The sequence below is a fragment of the Dasypus novemcinctus genome, chromosome 1 (assembly GCF_030445035.2).
Source record: "Dasypus novemcinctus isolate mDasNov1 chromosome 1, mDasNov1.1.hap2, whole genome shotgun sequence".
In the NCBI taxonomy this organism is placed as follows: Eukaryota; Metazoa; Chordata; class Mammalia; order Cingulata; family Dasypodidae; genus Dasypus; species Dasypus novemcinctus.
Genome location: NC_080673.1, coordinates 49,724,559 through 49,741,164, shown reverse-complemented (window position 1 = coordinate 49,741,164; position 16,606 = coordinate 49,724,559). Strand labels below are relative to the sequence as shown.

At 39.7% G+C, this 16,606-nt stretch overlaps 1 long non-coding RNA gene across 1 annotated transcript; it reads left to right on the top strand.

Annotated features, from left to right (window-relative positions):
- Positions 1–274: 274 nt before the first annotated feature.
- On the top strand, positions 275–6,919 carry LOC131275564 (uncharacterized). Its single transcript, XR_009182998.1, has 2 exons — positions 275–384; positions 6,226–6,919. It is a non-coding gene; the product is annotated as an uncharacterized lncRNA (long non-coding RNA).
- The last annotated feature ends 9,687 nt before the right edge of the window (positions 6,920–16,606 follow it).

The following is a 16,606-nucleotide window of genomic DNA, read 5'->3' as shown; positions in this document are numbered from 1 at the left end:
AATTGTATTTGCCTGGCCTTGCATATCGTGGGCAAATTTATCTGTGACAGATAATGAAAAATATATACAAATGACTGGAACTAGATATTTAACGTTCTTTTTTTTTAATGATAATCATGATCTCTTCTCATTAACATTCCTATAAACTTCAAACATACAGTGAGATTTTGTTCTACTTCATCAGTTTTTCTACGCGTGGGATAATACTATCTAAAATGAGAAGCGTAATTTGCAAGACTTTCAAGTCCTAAGCTCTTATTGCCTTAAGGTACCTGGAGCATGGCGTCTCTGAAGTACAGAAAAAGACTCCTTTTCTCAGAACCTCACTTTCTTGACAATCAGGACCAACACTAGGCAGAGCATGAAGCAATCTTTAGCACCAAGGTACACATTTTCTTTTCTTAAGTGTTTAAGGGAATATTGACAGCATTGTGGGTTCATTTCTGTTTTGGATATTTTGAATTCTTAATAAAAATCTCAGACTTACTAATGGGCGCTATATAAAATAGATGCACAGCAGGACAGATGACAGCGAAAGCTGCACTGACCAGGTGTTGCCTGCTGGTAGTGCCTGTGAGCTCTGCCCTGCGTCATCTGCTCTCTTCACCGGGCGCTGGGCTTGCCCATCCTTTCCTGCACATTTGGCACTGGACTTAACGCTGGACTCAGACTGTCTTCAACCGTGTGTTTAAATGTTAAAAGAGCTGAGACTTGTAAATGAGGTTGAAGTATATATCACCTCCACCGTGTTTCTAGATGTGAATTTAGATTAAACCATTCTCAAAGTTATGGAGCCTTTAAGTTTACTAGAAGAGTTGCAAGGGAGAATCTACTTTAAAAATGGTTTCATGAGAACTTATTCTAAAAAAAACTGCCAAGATATGAAGGTTATTTGACTAGCTGGCACCTGCAATATTCATATTCTCTGCATTCAGGAGAGCAATATATTTGTTGCCTAAAAAACATTGCATTTAAATTTCCATGCCTGGATTTTTTTCCCTTGGCTGTTTTGATTTTCACCTTTAAATTAACAGTACATGATGATATAGTATTTGTATTCTAATTAGGATATTTGTCTTAAATGTGAATGTGCCCTACAAGATCTATTTGAGCATCTACTTAATAAATAAAGATAAAAGACACAAGTCTGCTTTTTAAAATCTAATAGATCCAATACAGACTCTTGCCTCATAAGTAGGGTATAGGTTTGTTGATAAGATCACCTTAGTTTCTGGGGAAGAAAACAGAAGCATCTCTTTCCTAGGCTATTATGTATTTAGTTAGAGTATACCTACAACCCATCTCATACGTCGTTCACTCTGTTCTGAAACTGCAAAGTGATCTTTTCAACACAAAAACCTTCTCAGGAACTGGGAAATCTGTCTGACTCACCAAGATGCAGTCAAATCCCACACTATGAGGTACAGTATATTTAACCTTCATAGCAGTAATCCCAGATGAAATTTTACAGCTGATTGTTTCATTATTTGATTGCCTGTGTCTTCATTATTCTGGAATCTCTGGGGCTGAGGCCAAGACTTTTAGGTTTCCTTACAGTTGATGCTTAGTAGAGTACATAACATGTATTAGGGGCTCAATAAATATCTGTAGAAAAATAAATAACTAAACTAGGACAAAGGATCGAACAAAAGATTGTTGTGTCTTTTCTGAGTTTAAAAGCATGGAAGTTATTAGTAAGATTTATTGAGTGTAAGTCAAGCACCTTGTCAAGTACTTTATGCATCATCTAACTCAACCCTTAGGAGCTGCCTGAAAAAGCAGTTATCACTGTTGCCATTTTATCGATGAGGAAATTGGGGTTGAACAAGATCACATAGCTAGAATGTGGTGGAGACAAGTCTTTGAGCTGAGGCTGGTGTGAGTACCAAGGAAGTGCTAACTCTTGTCCTGCACAGCCTCCCAGACATTGTTTAACTAAGAAGTATCCTGGGAACCAAACAGTTTTGATGATATGAGAGAAACAATAATGTTGATTAATACACTAAAGGATCAAGATTTGAAACTGGTCCAGATAACGCAGGGAACGGGGTATGACCATCAGACTCAGGACCAACCTGTTTGTCTTAATGTTCTTTCAACTATCATAATCTCCCAGAGTACACTGGGAACCCTTCACCTGACTGGTAAACACACCTGAGACAGTTTGCTTAAGCAATACCTTGAAATGGATCAGGTGAAACAATGGCAACTGATTCATTCACGGTTTTAAGGCCTGGAAAACATCCAAATCAATGCCTTCTTATGGTGACGCCTTCCCTAGAACACTGTGGTGTCCTGGAGCTGGCCGCTGGCGACCCTGGTTCCTCTGTCACCTGGCAAGGCACGCGGTGGCCTCTCCTCGTCTCACCCTGCTCTGCCGGGTCCTGTTGCCATGCAGACTCTTGCTTCCTGTAGCTTTCTCTCTCTCTGTCTGAATGTCACTGCACTTATAAAGGACTGCATTGATAGGGTTAAGACCTATCCTATTGAGGTGGGCCACACCTTAACTAAAGTCACCTCATCAAAAGGTCCGACTTACCATGGGTTCACACCCACAGGAATGGATTAAGGTTTAGAACATGTTTTTCTGGAGTACTTGCCACTTTCAAACCAGCACACAGCCCCAGTTTCTGCCCCTTGTCCTGGTGTGGTTATTAGTAGCCCCGCTTTCACGCTCAGCAATATCCCCAGTAGATGCCTATTAAGGCTCTCTGGGCCTCCTGCTCCTCCAGCATTCACTGCGCTTCTGCTGCCCGTGGCTCCAACGGTGGCGTTTCACCTGCTAGGAATTCTGTCACACCTGACGTCCTTTACCAAAATTGTCTGCCCAGAAAGCATTGTCTTCAGGCCTTACTCTCTGAGGTCAACCATTCTATTTCATACTCTGTTTGAATTAAAATTCTATCCCCTTAGGTGAAACGTGTTAATGTTAAATGGAGCTTCTTTGATGTATGTTTATTTTTTAATCTAAAGTAAGTAGACCTTTCTAGTTACACCATGTTTTAGTTGCTGCCTCAGTTCACTTGAACATGAAACCTACTTTGGACTTGTCTCCAGTTTTAAGCAAGTATGGTTTCTTGACCCCTAATGCTAAAACTGGTTCACTTTTAGGAAGAGGACCTGCATCTCCTCTCCTCCAGTATAATCACTTCCTTGGAGTTCCTTCCAATTTTGGCAAATCTTGCAAATCTTGTAAATGTCATATGCAAATATAGATTGATAGTTGGTAAATCCACTGGCTTAGAGTGAAGTGTCAGCCAAATTCTAGGTGGAGAAGTCAGATTAGCATTAGCATGTCCCTTTTTTTTAGGTTAATGTATTTTAATAGCAAATATACAGTAGAAAAGCAACATTAAAAACCTGTATGTGCATGTAGAACAACTCAGTTAGAAAAGAATAGTGAATGGATGGAATCTACTGTATGATAAAAATGCTACAAAGATCGCTTTGTTTCCAGCAATAAATTTACTTGTTTTGAAAAAGATCCATATGCTAGCATTGTCCAGAAAAATTGAACAAGTTTATTAATAATTGCTATGAAATTGAACTATTGAAACTTTTTCACTGAAACATGTTGACTTGCATTTATGCTTTATATCCCTTCATATTAAAAATTCACACACAAATGAAAGGGAAAAACTACCAATACCTGTCCCCTACCTTTCCATTTGCAATCATGTACTTAGGTACTTTTTGACCCCATGAGAAAAATCTATCTAATGTTCGGAACTACCAAAAACAGAAGGGAAAAAATTTTGACAATGAAATGTTTTCCATTATAGTGGATTCTTAAGCATATTCTCCACACATATAAAATGTGCAAGCTGGATACCCTTTTGCATAATTGTTACACATCTGACATGGATAGCGTACAGGCGGTGTCTTCAAAGAGGTCAATAAGATAGACCTCACTTGCCTCCTATTCCAAAGATGTTAAAAGCAAAAGTTACTATTATCCAGTGACTAATTCTGGTAATATTCTACAAAGCATAAATAGCTGTGCTCTGGAAGGACAGATCAGTTTTGAATTCCTGAGCAATTTCTTGCACCAGATGTTGGAAGGGAAGTTTGTGCATCAGAACTACAGTCGACTTCTGATAACATTTTATTTCAGGAATGCCACAGTACCAGCCTGTAACAATGAAATTCTTCATCCTTCCAGTAGAGAGTGCACTCTTGAGAGCAGCCATTTTCTTCCGGGGTGCTTTACCACTGGTAGATTTGTGGACAGCATGCCTTGTATGAGCCATGGTGTAGAGACTTCCTTCCTCATCTACCCTCCTCCCCTTCTCCATTGTCTGGAGGTAGGCAAGCTAGAGGTGGTGGGGCATTAGAGAGGGATGATAGCACTAGTGTGGCTTGTTATAGGCTCTTTTCCATCAAAGCTGTTGGACCCCTTTCTTCTAAATAAACCAGGATTTGGTACAATTCTAAATGACTCCAGTGAATGGGCTTCTATCAGTTTCCTGGTATACAGCAACTCATTCTGACCTATAAATCTTTTATTATTTTGTTCAGTGTCTTCCTGACCATTTAAGTTAGTAAGGCAGTTAATTTGTTAGAATTCAGAAACGTTTTGTCACAGTAAAAATATGTTTATTATATAAAGAGAAAATTATGCATGCAGTGATGCAGTGAGTTTTCAAGAGAGAATACTGTGTTGTATGGAATAAAGCTGTGATGAGTTTATATTTGAAAAAAGCTTATTTTAAAAATATGCTCAAAATTCTCTGTTGCTTCAAAGAACATGTTATTTTTCTTTCTGAAATTTTATAGTTATCATGATAAGTAACAATTATTCAAAGACTTCTTTTTATGATCAATTTGCCAGTGTTTTCTCTCCTTTCTTGAGGACACATTTGAAAATTTACAAATTACATTTATACCTAACTCAAACTGTTTTTCAAGATGGACTTTGAAGTTCCTCCTATGTATTTTTTTCTTTTTTTAAACCATCTGTGATGTGTGTCAACTTGTCTGAGCTATAGTACCCAGTTGTTTAATTGAACTCTAATCTGGGTGTTGCTGTGAAAGTATTTTGCAGATGTAGTTAACATCTACAACCAACTGATTTCAACTAAAGGAGATTATCCTTGAAAATGTGGGTGGGCCTCATCCAATCAGTGAAAGGCCTTAAGGGCAAAACCCAAGGTTTCCTGAAGAAATTCTGCATCAAGGCTGCAGCATAAAATCCTGCCTGAGTTTCCAGCCTGCTGGCCTGCTCTGTGAATTTGGGACTTGTCAGTCTCCACAATCACATGAGCTAATTCCTTAAAATAAATCTCTTTACATACATACACACATACACACACACACACACACACACACACACACACACACAGCTCTGTTTCTCTGGAGAACCCTGACTGATGTTTTTTTAAAAACAATGCAAAAATTTATCTGCTCCAGTTGCTCTGCTCCAATTAGAAGGAATAGGAACAAGTGCAAAGAAGCAGTACATTAAAAAAAGAGAATGTTACAGATTAAAAAAAGAGATTTGAAGATAACTGCTGTGAGTCCCTCTCACTACTAAAAAATCAAAAGCATACTCCTTTTTATTAATTGCAAAATCAATTCAGCATTGATACAGTCTAGGCCAATGTATTTCCAATATTACCAGAATCACCTGGGAATTTATTAGAAATGCAAATTTTCAAGCACTATGCACCCGCAGATGGTGAGTGGATTTCAGCAATCTGTGCTGTAACAAGCCCTCCAGGGGATTCCCATGCACCTCAAGTTGGCGAACAACTGCTTCAGGATAAATGTCTCAAACTAGGGATCCTGGACAGGCAAGGAGACCATAAAAACAGATCCTCCTCTCAAATAACTTGCAATCTAGTTGAAGGGAAAAGCTATCCAGGTGGGAAGGTTGTTCATGATTCCAGTTTGTGGAAACTATCAAACAAGCAGCATGGCTAAATGCTACCACCCAAAAAGCACAGGGCCATAAACAGAGTTTCTTTCTAGCTCTGTGATTAGAACACTGAGATTTGACACAGCTTTCTGTAGGAGAGACCACCAGCTGTTCATCAAAAAATCCATTTCCTTTCTTTCCTGGCACACAGCAAGGCCACATTGCAGCTTCTATTACAGTTATAGGTGGCCATGAAACTAATTTTTGTCAATGGAATAGGAGCAGAAGAGATATGTACTATTTCTGAGCTAAGTCTTTTCAGAACTGATTATTTTCCCTCTGTGTGCTTTCTCTTTCTTTTTCTTCAGCCTAGATGCAAGCAAAAACATCAAGACCTTAGAAAGAGAGGAGTCCCAAACTGGAACAAGCCTGGGTTCCTGATTCATCACATCAAAGGAACCTCGATGGCACACTCCTGCAGGCAGCTCACGGCCCTGAGGGGGCTGAGGGGATTGAAGCAGGCCAAATAGGGAATCAAGAGATAGACCCGGAACCAGGCAAGAAGCCCACGTGTCATTCGGTACTCCCAAGATGCCTGCTGGAAGACCCTGGCAAGATCCTGCCATTCAGAATGAGATTTCCTTAGGAAGCCAGGAGAAGCCCGGATGTGCTCCAGGGGCTTTATCATTGGGCCCTCCTGGGGGATTGATGGGGATGGGGGTGGGTAATCAATCAAAACAGCAAACTGCTGGGACTCCTCCCCTGTCATTAGCAAAGGGGCAGAATAATTAATGATTTTAAAAAGCAAGTGCAAAGGCTTTTGCTCTCTCTTGCTTTGACCTGTCCATGTGCCTGTTAGGGCCCTGTCCTGTCCTTCTTCACCCCCCCCTGGATCAATGTGCAAGTAAACCTGGGGATTTATAATCTATAATGGGAAATCGTATTCTCTAAATCAGCCCTCTTTGTCATCTTCAGCCCCTTCCTCTCTACCTGGGACCTATGATCTGTATTTCCTCCCATTTCTCTTCTCACCATTCTTTAATAAATTACTGGCCTAACTGACCCAATGTGCTCTTGAAATTCATTTCCTATAACTTAGTCAAGAACCTAGCCAAAATCTGGTTATAGTATGACTGGCCGGAGACTATCCTTAGGGCTTTTAACATTTGATTGCCACCGTGGAAGAGTTTTTACATGGTATTTATCATTGACTATGTGCACTTTAAGGTCCAAATGGACACTCAACAAATTTTTCCTGGGTTTTCAAGACCCAAAACTTCTTGTCAGATCATCTGAAGTCAGTGCAGACCCCAGCTTGTACAAACACTGGAGACAAGCATTTCAGAGATGCCAACACAGTATGGGAGTGCTATGGCATTAGTATGGGTCTGAGTGGACAACTTGGTTCTAGACCATGCGGGCAGAGAGGCTTGAGCAGATCCTTGAGTGCTTTATAAGTTAGGATGATTTTGGTTACAAGTAACAGACAACTCATATTTGATTTGAAAAAATTGAAAAGGTAGTTTATCATCTAATGTAATAAAAGTTCAGAAGAGTCAGGCTCCAGCACATTTAAATTTACTAAAGTAAGACATCTGTTAGGGATTTAATCATGCCTCCTACAAAACACATTTAATCATGCCTCCTACAAAACATGTTCAGGTCCCAACCCTGGTTCCTGTGGGTCTGAACCTACTTGTAAATAGGACCTTTGAAGTAGTAAAATAATACGGTGTGCCCAAAAGGAATGAGGGTGGGCTTTAATCCAATATGGCAGAAGTTCTTATAAGCAAAGGAAATTGGCCATAAAAAGAGAGAAGCCACAGGGAGCATCCAGAAGCTGGAAGTCAAAGGAACCTTGAAGAGAAAGGAAAGGCATCCTTCATGTGTGTTGCCATGTGATGGAAGAGCCAAGGACCAAGGATCGCCAGCCAGCCAGAAGATACCTGCCTGGGAAGTAGCAAGCTTCCTAGTCTCTGAAACCGTGAGCCAATAAATTCCTGCTGTTAAGCCAATCAATTGTATGGTACTTGTTTTAGCAGCTGAGAAACTAAAATAGCTTCTGCTTGATGAAGGCACTTGTCCCTTTGCTCTTCCATATGTCAGTTTCATCCTCAGGCTGGAAACAAAATGGCTGCAGCAGTTCCAGATGAGCTAACCAGATCTAAAAACATCCAGGAATAAAAAGATTGTTTTCCCCATGACTATATTTTAGAAGTGAAGAGCCCCGAATCATTTTCTCACAGGCTTCTCATTCAGTATCAGGATGTCACTGATACGTGCCTATTTCTAAGCCAGTCATTGGCAAGAGACATTGCATTTCTATATTTGACTTAAATCAGTAGGACTGAATCATGTTTGCATATTAGAATCCTCCAGGGAAGCAGACTTGGCCCAGTGGTTAGGTCGTCCATCTACTACATGGGAGGTCTGCGGTTCAAACTCGGGGCCTCCTTGACCCATGTGGAGCTGGCCCACGTGCAGTGCTGATGCGCGCAAGGAGTGCTGTGCCACGCAGGAGTGTCCCCCATGTAGGGGAGCTCCACGCGCAAGGGGTGCGCCCCGTAAGGACAGCCGCCCAGTGCCAAAGGAAGTGCAGCTTGCCCAGGAATGGTGCTGCACACATGGAGAGCTGACACAACAAGATGATGCAACAAAAAGAAACACAGATTCCCGTGCCGCTGAAAACAACAGAAACGGACAAAGAAGACACAGCAAATAGACACAGAGAACAGACAATGGGGGGTGGGGTGGGAGGGGGGATTAAATAAATAAATAAATCTTAAAAAAAAAATGGAATCCTCCAGAGAGCTTTGGTAAAACACTGATGCCGCATCAACAGAAATTCTGATTTCATCAGTTTGGGATATGGCCTAGGTGTTGGGATTTTAAAATCTCTCCTCCCAGATTATAATGTGCAGCCAGAACTGAGAAATTCTGACTTAGGTTAATCATTGGAAATGCAATGGATCTTGGAAATATATGAAAAAACTCTATAAATGCTCCACTTTATTTTGAGTTTAACTTCATTTTTTAGGCTGAAGGTAGCCACATAAGGTTTTAAGCAGACACCTGGGCTGTGTTTTGAGAAGGGAATGCTGTGAGCTCTGTACTCCATTGCCTAATAGCTTTCTTAAGCACACAGAAGGTGCTCAAAAACATCTGCTGGATGAGAGATGGACAGAGAGTTCTAGGGGTAAGGACACCAATGTGAAGGTCCAGCCTGTGTGTTTACAAGCATATAAAACATTAAAACAAAGATTCCCCCAGTTACCTGGATTTTAGCTTCCATATAGCAAACCTAAGACTATTTTGAAAACCTGGATGAGTGATCATATTTTTCACATTTTAAATAATTATTTATGTCTCTAAAACACAGATTCTGAGTCTTTTTAATTCTTCTCTCAGAACTCCTTTGATTACAGTGTGAACTATAGGATATTTTCATATTCCTCTAAAACAGTGATTCTCGACAGGGAGTGGTTTTGCCCCCTTGGGTACATTCGACAATGTCTGGAGATGTTAGTGACTGAGAGGATGCTACTAGCATCTAGTGGGAGGAGACCACAGTTACTGCTGAACATCCTTCAGTACACAGGACAGAAGTTAATCTGGCCCAAAATGCCAGTAATGCCAAGATTGACAAACCCTGGTCTATGATATTAATCAAGCTCATTTTTGCAAGTACTCTGTCCTAGATGCTGCAGATTCTTTGAAACTTCCTTAGGACTTCAGGGATTTTTGAAGACAGTTGATTAATAAGAGCAAAGACTTGAAGACCAGATCTTACATGTTTTGCGTAGATCTACTTTAGAGTAAGCCCTCAAGTAAGCATTTGCAAGCTTTGCAGACCAAAAAAAGGGGAAGTGTGGAGGCTCCTTCCATGAGCTGGCAGCCCTATTGGCGATACTATATACAGGCAATGCCAGCCAGATGATTTTACCCTAATCAAGATTTGTATGAACATGACATTTTGTTTATTCTGTTGCCTTTTTGTTCTTCTGATTCATAAACAGCAAGAGCAGAGCTGAACAATTATCCTTTCTTATTGCAGACACAGATGTGTAAATGCATGGAGGCTTTCAATGAGGCCAGTGATGCCAAAACAATTCATATTATACCTCATATCCTGCACTATAGGATTTCAGACTACATAGTTGTGCAGCACAGTGTAACCCTCTATATTTATTCAAATATGTGGAGGAGTGGCCTCTTGGCATTTTGTATATGCACATGTTTTCAACACTGGTGCTATAAATCTCAGAATTGCTCACTATATGTCTAGCTGAAAACTTTTTGTTTCAACCCCAGTGGATAATATCACATTAGGTAGTTAAAGGTTTAATCCAAGGGGCTTCACTTGTATTTCCAGAGTTCTCCCTTCTCTGAATGTAGGAAGAAGGGAAACGTTTTGAACACTTAACTAAAATAGCTAAAAATATTAAGTGTTAGTAGTAATCCAATGCAAGATAGTGAAAGATGATCTTTAACCTCTTGTCTAAGGCTGGGTCAGCAAACTTTTTCTGCACAAGGCCAGATGGTAAATATCTTATTCTTTGTGGGCCATTCAGTCTCTGTCATGACTATTCAACTCTCCCATTGTCGTACAAAAGCAATCATACACAGTGTGTAAGTGAATGAGTATGACTGTGTTCCAATAAAACCTCACTTAAGACTCTAAAATTTGAATTTCATATAATTTTCATGTGCTACATGTATTATTCTTCTTTTGATGTTTTTTCAACTATTTTAAAAATGTGAAAACCATATGTAGTTCATGGGCCCCCAAAACGGCAGTGGGCTGGATTTGGCCAGTGGGCCATAGTCTACTGACCCCTGATCTAAGGGAAATTGCTGTTTCTTTGAGAAAAACAGCCAGAAGGAAGAGGATTACAAGAAAAATAGGATATCTACTTCAAGTTTTTGTGTTTAGCCCTAAAGATATTTTAAATAAATTATTTTAGTTTTATAATATAATGATTTAGTACAAAAGAAATGAAGATATCACAGTAAACCTGCTTTAAGGCTGTTTCATTGAATTGAAGTGTTTTCATAGTTTCAAATTCTTTGACAGTGTTCATTCTTTGGTGGGCATGGTGGTTGGTGGCTTTGAAAGATAGCTTTAGGAAAAATTCAATCAGGAACATTCCCTACATACCTTAAAGTCTGTATATATCATGTCTTCATCGATTTGGCTCATAATAAATCTATTGTCATTAACCATAGGTAGCAAATTTATTCCTAGATACATTTTACTTAACTATCTGTGTTAGTCATTATGAGGAAAACAAAAATTTCAGTGAAGGTAAAGTATTTACCTACATGGGGTACATTCATCCAACATGGACAGAAGTAAAAGCTATCCAAGAGTTCAAAAGACAGATCTCAAATAATGGCAACTGCATTTCTTCCCCCAAAACAGCAACAACAACAACAATAACAACCAACCAACCATCCTGAATAGGTATCTTAAAGACAACCACTTGGATGAGTACTCCTTTATTTGGATGGACGTCCCTACAGAAGGAACCATTGGAATAAGTAAGATTAATAACTCTCTTCATACACAGATAGCCAAAGTAAGTGTCCCTCCTTCCTCTCCTTCCTCTCCTTCCCCTCAGCTGTATCCTGAAAGTAGGGGTTATTGGAACCCAATATTGTTTGATATGAAGTTTGTGATGCCATTATACCATTTGCAATTCTGTCACTTGCTTTCAGCTCTCATCCTGCTGTTCCTATGGATTGCATGCCCTGCTCTTGTCTTGTTCATAGGTAATTCCTGTTCCATCTTCACTTTCAAGACTAACTCAAAAATAATATCTTCTAAGAAGATTTTGGACACTCCCTCCTCCCTCCAAAACACACTCCATCCTTTCATTGCAGAGATATTTTTATTGTGTGTTTATTTGCAGTGGCACATAGTAGCTTTCAGAGATAATAGGAGATGGCTAAAGTTCCACTAGCTAACTCTTTACATTAATGCCACCCACTGCTCTTGTTTTTATGTCCCTTTCACTTCCATCAGTACCGTATTCTCGGGTTGCAAAAAAAAAGTTTTATCTCCTGTGCCAAGGGATATCTCAAAAGGAGATGAAAACCTAGAAGAAACAAGTTCCTAGCTAGTTTGGATTATCTCTTGCATTGCACCAGGAAATCTGACAAATTAGCAATCAGGAAAGAACTTTTTTTATCTTCTCCCAACCAAATCTCCATATCCATATCTTTACGTTTGATGATTTTAAAATTTGCCCCAAAATTCTGGGATTCAAGAAGTAAATCTTAATCCCCCAATCCATGAATGTAGGCTGGATTTAGTGATTTTCTTCTAACAAAGAGAATATGGTGGAAGTTATGAAGTTATGGTCACAGCCGTAAAAAGGACTGTGACCTCCTTTTTGTTATTTTTCTTGGATCACTTTCTCTGGGGAAACCAACTGACAAGTAAAAACATTTAAGCAGCCTTGTGCAGAGATCCATGTAGAAAAACCAGGTATTTCTCTGAACAGTTATGTGAATGAGCCATTTCAGAGTGGATCTTCTAGCCCCAGTCAAGCCTTCAGATGACTGGTCAACAACTTGACTGCAACCTTATAAAAGACCCTGAGTGAAAAGCACCCAAATTACTGATCCATCAAAACTGAGGTAAAAAATGTCCACTGTTTAAGCTTTTAGGCTTTGAGGCAATTTGTTATACAAAAATCGATAATACAGTACTTAAATTCTCTGACATGCATATATAATACTGAAAAGTCAGCAGTGTTAAGAGGGAAAGAAGATAGTCTGGAAATAGCAGCCTTTATTCTTTTTTGTTTTTAAATACTTAACATTTAAAAAAAAAATTCTTAGATTACAGAAATGTTACCAAAAAAAAAAAATGTAGGGGATTCCCATATACCCCACTTTCTACCCCTCCCATACTTTCCCACATTAACAACATCCTCCATTAGTGTAGTACATTTACTACAGTTGATGAACACATGTTGGAGCATTGCCGTTAAGTGTGGATTATAGTTTACATTATACTTTAAACTCTCTCCTGCACAATTTTGAAAGTTATGACATGATATATAATGGCCTGTATCTGTCATTGCAACGTCATTCAGAACAATTCAAATGTCCCCAAAATACCTCTATATTACACCTATTTTTCTATCTCCCTCCCCTCAGAATCTCTGGTGGCCACTGCCTCCACATTCATGATAAAAGTTCTTCCATTGCTAGAATAACAAGTCTATAGCAGAATAACAGTAAGTCTACTCTAGTCCTTTAATCATTCCCAATCCTGAAGATTCTGAAATGGTGATGCCCACTCCGCCTCCAATTGAGAAGGAGCTTAGATCACATGGGGCAAATTAATGATACTAACTTGCTTGCAGTTGTAGACTCTCTCTGTTCCTTGGGCTGGTCGTTGTCCATCATCATTTCCTTGTTAATTGTCTGGATGAGTCCAATGAACTGGAAAGTAGGTGTTGCAATTCTGTTGATATTCAGGGCCTGACTGGCATATGGAAAGCCCAAAGATTTAAATCTCTTGAACATACACCTATCAATTCTAGCACTAACCATAGGTTCAAGTATAAGGGGTAGAAGAGCCATATGTAGGGAAAACACGACTGAGTCCAACTCTGTTACAATGGGGAGCATAAATTCCAAAGTAGGGCCCACTGGCAGGACACGAAACTCTTGAGCTGTCAGCCCTGCTTACAGTGTCTGGTTGTCTCCAAAGTCCTTAGAAGCCATACTATTTGAGGCAATATTTACTGTAGTAGCCTTTATTCTAATAGATTCATAGCTGAGGTAGTGCCCAGTTCTTGTATAACTAGTTATCAGTAAAGTCATGCATATGAATTGGGACTTCTCCTTTTAAGTGCAGACTCATATATCTAATTGTCTACCTGTTATTTTCACTAGGATGTTTGTGGTAGAGGCTAGCAGAGATGGTCAAAACTATTCCACCCATGCTCTTTGGCCATGTGACTCTGGTGCTCCTCCCAGCAAGAGGTGAAGTCTATTTCTCCTTCCCTTGCATCTAGGGCTGGTCTTGTGAATTGCTTATACCCATAAAATATAGAAGTGACACTGTGTGAGTCCCAAGTGCTGGCCTCAAAAGGCCATAAAGGCTTTGCTTTCACTTTCTTAAAACACCAGCCTGAGAGTTTGTCATGTAAGAAAGCCAGTCTAGCATAATGGTGGATAAAAGAGCAAGAAGAGGAAAACTAACATTCCCTTGGCAACAACAAGCACCAACTGCCAGGTATGTGAAGAAACCCATCTTAGATCTTCCACACAATAAAACGATCCAGCTAAATGCAGCCACATGAGTCAGTTCAGGTGAGATCAGCAGAAAAATCACCTACTCTGACCATAGAATTATAAGAAATAATAAATTGTTGTTTTAAGCCACCAAGTTTTGGAGTGGTTTGTTACATGGCAATAGATAATGGATAAAGCCTACAGTTATCTCAGACGTAACATGTAGTATATTGAACTCTTTATTCTCTAACCAAATCTGATCCTCATCTTGTATGCTCCCTCTTAATGATACTCAGTTGCTCAATCTAAAAACCTTGGTGTCACCCCTATTTCTTCCCTGCTTTCCATACCCGCCATTCAATCTATCAATGAGTCCTACCAGCTCTCTCTCCAAAATATGCTCTGACTGCATGCCTTTTTTAACACTTTGATTCCTTTTGCTGTAATAATCATAAGATCATAGTCTAAAACATCATCAGCTCTACTAAGATTTCTCAAAGTAGCCTCTTAGCTGATGTCCTTATTTCTTCCTGTCTTTTCCATTCTCCATGCATCAGTCAGAGTGGTCTTTTTAAACATATTTGGATCATGGCCCTTCCTGCTTCATACCATCTGAAGGCTTCCTATCACACATATCATAATATCCAAATCTTTTGACATGAGTTGGCTCTGAATAATCTCTCTGACATTGTCTTGTATTGCAAGCCTCCTTTTCAATTCCCCAACATGCAAACTCTTTTAGCTATAGAGTGTTTGTACCTGCTGGTCTTCCTGTATGGAAGACACTTCCCTGGACTCTTCTCAGGCTGGTTCTTTCCAACCCTTCAGATGCCATCTCCAATTATCCTTCTGAGGCAATTCTTGACCACATGACTCAAGGAGTCATTCATTGCAGTCAGAGTTCAATTGCAAACAACAAAAATGACTCTTGCTATATTAAAAAGAAAGTCATTAGGCACTTACAGCATTACTGGAATGACCAAGCTAGAAAGTTCTAAAATATACCTCCAAAATGAAAGAAACACATACCAAGGAATACTGTCCCACAACCCCCAATTTTGGAATTTGGAGAATCAGGAAACACTGTCACAACTGCTGGTTCCAGAATCACACTATCTTAGCAATGCATCTAGGGACCAGAAAGCCAGGGCTGCAGTTGTTGCTTCCAGGAACATACCTGACATAACTGTTGACTGAGGAGACATTCCCTATCTGCTAGATTCTCTCCAGTCTTTGGCCTCATGGTCACTGCCTCTCATTTAAGTCACGTCTGATTTCAAGTCTCTCAGGAGCACATGTGATTGGTAGAATCTACATCACATCCAGAACTATAGCTTCAAGGGAATCTAAAAATATAAGTTCTAATTTTGGTCTCTGTAACCACAAAGGCACACTGGAAGGAAGTTGGAATGGATTTAGAATGAGGTAATCTGTCATATCTGCCATTCTCCCCCACTGCACCCCAACTACCTCCTAATGTTCCCTGTTCAATTCCTTCATAAAATGCCTCACAATTTAATACATACACTAGATCTATCTATATATTTAATTTCCTAGTTGCAATGTGAAAGAAACTTGCCTCTGATGGCAGGGACATTATCTTGTTTACAGCAGCACATAGAATGGTGCCTGGCTCATAACAACTCTTCAGTAGACACTTGTCGAATTAAGGAATGATTAAATAAACAAACAAACAAATAAATAAAAGTCATTTTATAACATAGACATTCCAAACGATGGGATGCCTATGGATGCCACTTTCTTTTATGACCTGATTCTTTTGTTCTCATATTTGGTCAACAAGCACTTCTTTTTTCCATTCCATTCATTTACCACTCCACCAGCATCTCCATCCCTTCCCCTTCCTAAGGGTTCTCTCACTCCTTGGTGAAAGTCTTCTAGAGCATGGCAGCATTCCAAGCTTAGCTAGGTAAGGACAAAATTCACCTGTATTTCATTTAGGATATTTCAGGATAGACTAATTAAAATAAGTCGGGGGACTATCACTGCACTGAGAGGTCCAGGCCTGCAGTGCCAGGCAGCTCTATCTTCCTAAAGCAGTCAGAGAGAGCAGCACAAGGAGGACTCCCAAGAGTTAGACTTTGGTCACAGTGAGTAGATGTGAAAATAAATGTTGAGCTTCAGGGTTAAAGGGAAACTCGGGAGCTTAATAGATAAAACCAGGAAGGGTCCTTGAAGCTTTTAACCTTCTTTTTGAAATCTTCAAGTCACACATATGAGGCTTTAAGTTTACACTAAACTCTTCAGTTTGTGATGGACAATAATGTGGTTTCTGTTTTTTGCTTGCTAGGTTGCCTGTCTGTGTTTATTTGCGGGTTTCAGCTAACTGATCACACACCGTATCTGTTCCATTGCGGTAGACCAATACTATTTGCTTTGTTATTTTCCTGGAGGTTGTTTGTAAAGTGTTTCCAGACGTCAAACAACTGGTTATTCCAAGCACTCTTGTTTTCTAAGCATTTAGTGCCCCTCCTC